The 6,000-nt window shown below is 35.1% G+C and overlaps 1 protein-coding gene across 2 annotated transcripts in view; it reads right to left on the reverse strand.

Annotated features, from left to right (window-relative positions):
* itcha (itchy E3 ubiquitin protein ligase a) overlaps positions 1 to 5,786 on the reverse strand; it is a 51,072-nt gene extending 45,286 nt beyond the window's left edge. For both annotated transcript variants that reach the window (XM_056460635.1, XM_056460634.1), the window contains exon 1: positions 5,661 to 5,786. The gene's annotated coding sequence lies outside the window, so the exon portion shown is untranslated. The remainder of the gene's footprint in view (positions 1 to 5,660) is intronic.
* Between the last annotated feature and the right edge of the window lie 214 nt (positions 5,787 to 6,000).

Raw genomic sequence — 6,000 nt, forward strand, 5'->3', positions numbered from 1 at the left:
ACAAGGGCAAAGAGGCGGAGAGTGAGCGGAGCTACAGACACCTGCTGGCACTTTGCTTAGACCTGGCAGACAGACTTTACTTTGGGAGAAACGCTTGATACTTTATTACCTGCGACTCGTTTGTGTTCTGACCACATGTGCTTGGCTGTACACTATATCAATAAAATGTTTAGACTTTTAAAAACACTGTAGTAATACATTGAGCCACTAAACATTGTTCTTATGATGTTTTTCTACAGCAGATATAGTCTGTGTTAGCAAATGCAAGACTATTGATGAACTCCAGCATAACACTGTATGATAACGCTTCAGATGACTGTTCTAGAGCCTACAGCTAATCAATCTGTCACATTCTGGAGTGCTTTACGGGTCTAAAGAAAAATATTAATAATAAATGATCTTAAATAAAACAAATACATGTATAGAGATGGTATATAAGTGTATAACTTTACTCACATGGGAAACGGAGGCCACGTGAATGGTTTGTGAGCACAATTAAATGCACACAGCATCCCATATCATCTGATAATTGTAAGAAATAAGTCCAAAAGGCAGCTGACAGTGTAAAGCCACATAAAACAACACAAAAATACAATGAATATGCCGAGATCAGTGGCTAATCTGCCGGATTCAGCTGAGGTGAAGTGACGGTGACCAGCGAGACCTAGCTGTCACTCAAGTGGCCACGCCCTTAATCATGCAAACTTAAAATAACCTAATATAAAGGAAATGGATGAGTTATAAAAAAATTCACCCCCCTCACAGTTGTCATGGAGGGTAATAATAGCTATATGAACCAAAATTGTTCTTTGTACCAGGCTGTAAACACCTTTTTTTCTGCTGTAAAGTTGGCCATTCTAACAGTGGGCTCAATTGCAATTTGCTCTATTATGGAGCCAGGACTAGCGGAATTTTGATGAATTGCAGTTTCAGTTACTTCCGTATTGGCTTCCCGAGGGAGAGCGGGAGGTTGCCGCTTGGTTACAATACATATCTTTAAACATTTAATAAAAGATTCATCTTTTTTCTATTTCAATATTTAAAATCAATCAATAAAAAAACTTTAATATAGCAACAGATACGTTTAGATTCCTGTTCTGGAAATGTATGTAAATTAGTCCATATTTAACCCTCTACCGCATGGTGTTGCCATATGGCAACATGATATTTATGTTCATTTTCCTGCCACTGTTTCTTTAAGAACAACGTTCAAATTTTTTGATGGAAAGAGAACACCTTAGTGTAGCCAATGATGTGCTTTGGTTAAGTCACATGACATGCTGTGTTTTTCTGTAGCGCGATTTCTGACAGACTGCCATTTATTGTGAGTATTTGCTGAATGCAAATGTAAATATCAATAAAAACAAAGGATCGTCGGCGCAATAGCCTAGTGGTTAGCGCGTCGACATATGGTGCAGTAGCACGTCAGGGCGTCGCGAGTTCGAATCCCGGCTCGATGACATTTCCCTACCCTACCCCCCTCTCTCTCTCTCCAACTTCGCTTCCTGTCTAAATACTGTCCTATCTAATAAAGGCAAAAATGGCCAAAAATAAATCTTAAAAAAAACAAAAAAAAAACAAAGGATCAAATTATGTCAGATCCACAAAAAAATCTGAAACATCACCTCCAGTAAGTTATGATGACATACTCACAACTTAAATTATTTTTTTTATCAAATTAGTTTTTTGTAAATGTGTGTGTCGCCAAATGGCAACTAGGCATGGGACGATAACCGTTTTCTAGGTATACCGCGGTGTGGAAAAGTCAATGTTTTAAAACCGCCAACATTTCCTGTAATACTGTTCCTAAGGTATGTGTAATATTTTGTATTTACATTTTTTTGTTTATTTTTTAGGACAACAGTATAAAATATACAAAGATACTGTTTTAAATTGTAAAGAAATCTGTGTTTCTGAAACAAATCGAGACAGCAGAAGTCAATGATTCATTTAAATGATTTAGCCTGACATGTTTACTGCTCCAAAATATCATAAATCTTTCAAAAACTAGAATATATTATTTTCAAAGGGAAAAAAGTTTTCGTTTTTTTTACCCAGACATTTAAAAATATATATATTTTAGAGCAGGGATCACAATACTGTGATACCGTGATTATTTTTATCCAAGGTTATCATACCGTCAGAATTACGGCTGCACAATTAATTGGAAGAAGATCACGATCTCGATTCGACCCAACACACGATCATAATTCAGCTTTTTCTACAATTCAGCCAATTATATTTTCAAGGTCAGGAGAGAAGCTTAAAGGCAGTCGCATAAGTCTTCACAGGAACATGAACACCTTCAAAGTGTCACATTACTGTATTCATAAGGTATAATTAACCCAGAAATGTCATTTCTGTCTTCATGTAATGATGTATTTGTGGCCGCGAAATCACACATGAGCTGACCACGCCAATGACGGCTACTTTAGTGAACAGAACCTGCATAGGCTTTGAATAACAAGTAATAAAGTTGTAAATAACGTCCAATTTGATGCACAGAGCGATCGTTTGAGAGCCGCGCTGAAAGAATGATTTGAATGCGTGTGTGTTTTTATTATAGTGACAGCAGCCATGAGCCGCACTAGGAAGTGAAAATGAAATGGCCGCATTTAAATGATCATATCGCATTTTACGGTTCTGATTACGACAAGCATTTGATATGTTTTTTCTTGCATAGCTAACACATACTGTTGTGCGTGAAAATAAACGTTTACTGTGTCAGTTTTGCTACTCTAGCTTATATAATGTTGAATATATTGCAAGAAGAAATCTGATGATGACAAATGTCTGATTTTACCAGTGAAAACAAATGGTCTAATAATGCGGTCAATGACAGACGACAAGCACATGTCTTAAACATAATAATTCAATTTTAAAATTATGAATATTTATATTCTGATGTCATCATTTTACTGTGAATTAACAAACAGGACATATTGAAAGTCTGTTCAAGTCCACCATAATAAAATGTAGCATTTTATGCAACAGTAGACCTACACATAGGCCAAATATTATTATTATTGTTTTACCATATTGTCACTTTAGAATTATAAGGTTCTTTCTGACATTTTTGTCAAAATTGAGTTATTGACATATTCTTATTAAATGACAACTTATTGTTTACATTTTAAGGCTTACAAAACAAAAACAAATGTAGAACACGTAATGTTTGCTATATGGATTGCAAAAACTTTGAAGCTCAATATGTCAAAATCATCCAGAACGCAGATCCTTATAATACCAAGATGACGATATGTTTGAGAATGAACAATAACTAAAGCCTACTCATATTAACCTTTATTTTACATCTAAACAATCGTGATAAATAATCGTGATCTTGATTTTAAGCAAAAAAATACAAATAAAAATTGTTATTTACATTTTAGCCAGAATCGTGCAGCCCTAGTCAGAATCTTATACCGGCCCATGCCTAATGGCAACACTGTGCAATGGTGGAACATGCAATATTGCAACGGGTTAGCTAGCTAGCAAGATCAGCCAGTGAACTGTTAAGTTATAACAATAACAACATGAATGCTAGTAATATAATGTTGATTGGTTGTATGTAATAGCATTTGCATTACGGATAAAATCTAGTTTTAATGGCAATACTACTTTTGATTAGATATGAATACAGGGAACAGTGTATTAGCGAGCACCACCATGTTCTATGGTAAGTGGAAAAGGACAGAACTGGCTCTTCCTGCAGAGGAAAGTGAGGATGAGATGGGTTTTAGTGACCATGAGAATGGTGCAGATTGGACATTTAGAGCAGTGATGGAGACGGTTCAGGTTAGTTAGCTCAGAGGCAGATAAGACAAGCGTTGTAAAGTATATAGTATAATATATAAACATTATTAGCTGCTATGCAAGCTACATTACTCTGATGCATATGGATAGACTAGACTTGCTATTTATTTGGTATAATACTTACTGGAGAAAATATTGATATTTACTGTATGTTGTATACATGATAATCAGTGGTGTAGTCCTAAAAAAAAGGTGGTGTACTATTACCCACCCAATCCAAATTTTAAAAGTAGGCAAAGAAAGTAAATGATGACAATTTTCATTTTTTTTGGGTGAACTATTCATTTAAAAAGGACAAATATTTAAACAAATTTATTCATTCGCAATTCAATGATTTATGCTTAGATAATAGTGACCCCAGCAGACCCGGAGATTGGCTGAGTATATTGAGCTGTATTTAAATGTATATGATGTATATGATGTATATAATGTATATATATATACTAGCCTACACTCAAGTACATTTTTATCCAGGTATTAAATAAAACTGCCACTTTTTTTAAAATTCATAATAGCTTAAATATAAACATATTAAAAACGTAAAGGCTAATTTACATATTTCACTATCATAATATAAGTTATAATAGGAAAACATTTTTAATACGATACAACACATGATGTTTGACTCTGATGGGTATGGCGCAAGTTAAACAAAAATGCACCAATTGCAACAAATTAAGATGCGAGTTAAAAAACATTTGGTATACCATTAAAGGAGACGCGAATACACATAACAGGTGAGTATACCGAGGGTATGATCCTCAGAATTCGTAATACCCAATCACCTCGTGGAAAAAAGTAGGCATACAGAGTATACGTGAGTATAGCAAGGACTACGCCACTAATGATAATACAATATTATGATTGTTTAATAATATTCAGCAAAAAAGAATGGAATAAATGAAAGCTGTTGGAATACGAGTTGGTGGAAAGCATGTATAAGGTGTCGTTTATAAGTTCTGTGTTAAAGATTATAATACTGCAACACTAATTAAATCAAAACAAACAACAAAATTATTAATTATAAGGAAAGATCTAACTTTTACATTTCTAAGTTAGATCCACTGTTGGACGTTGTTACCATATGGGCAACATTTCATAAATTATCTTAAAAAAAAGAAATTTTTCCAAATTTTTTACAGCACTTTAAGTTAAGCCATTCTAAGAAAAGAAAAACAGTCAAATATTTTTTATAGATCTATCATAATGCGTGCAGAAGAGGGTTAAGGAAATAACTCATTCAAACAGCATTTCAGAAAGGTATTAAGTTATAATAATCAATCATAAAAGTACTGTCTGTAACCCTGTTAACCTGTTGTATCTTACTTTGATATTTTGTAAAGAATAAAGACACCAAGCTCCATTAAATGACATCAAATTGTAATATCATGAACAGAAATTAATTACGCACACAAGTCCATGGAACTATAATGGCATCCCATGTAAAAGTCGTGATATATACATTCAGTGCCTTGGATAAAGACGGTATGTCACTTTTATTTACACACCATCACTATGTTATAATACAAATACAGTACTTTTGAGCGCAGTGACGTCACATAACGTTACTGACTCTCGGTGTCGCAGCTACAAAATTCAGCATAACAACAGACGGATGTTTACACGTAAACTACATGCATATATCAAATGGAAAATGAAAACTGGCCGTTGTAAATAGTTACAGACTATAGTTTAGGAAAAGTAACGAGCTGTCAGGACATCACCTGCTAGAGTCCAGCAGTCAGTCAGACACCGGTCAAACAAGCTAACGGTAACGCGTTACCAAAACACGGCTGGTTTAAAGCCATACTGTCCTCTATAGGTGTGTGTCATTAATGTCTTACCGTGTTATGATCTCGGGGAATGCTTCTAGATGTCAGTTTTAACGGGATCTGTGCACAGCTTTCCGTCGTTTTAATAAACTTTGCTCCATCTCAACCGGGTGACCAAAGGTCCGCCACCAGCACAGGCTCCATGTCGGAGTGACGTAGCTGCGCGACCCCGTTACGTGACGACGCGCGCGTCCGTTTGGATTATTTAATGTTTATTTATATAAAGGTGTGCACTGCGCGGTATTTTACTACTGTAAGCAGCGAAAGACTAGATATGTGTGTCTGTACTTCAAGGTGAGCTGGTAATGGATTTCTTTAAATTATTTACAGGCTTGTTCTTTCACGAGATGGC

Source organism: Danio aesculapii, chromosome 6, assembly GCF_903798145.1.
Source record: "Danio aesculapii chromosome 6, fDanAes4.1, whole genome shotgun sequence".
Taxonomy (NCBI): domain Eukaryota; kingdom Metazoa; phylum Chordata; class Actinopteri; order Cypriniformes; family Danionidae; genus Danio; species Danio aesculapii.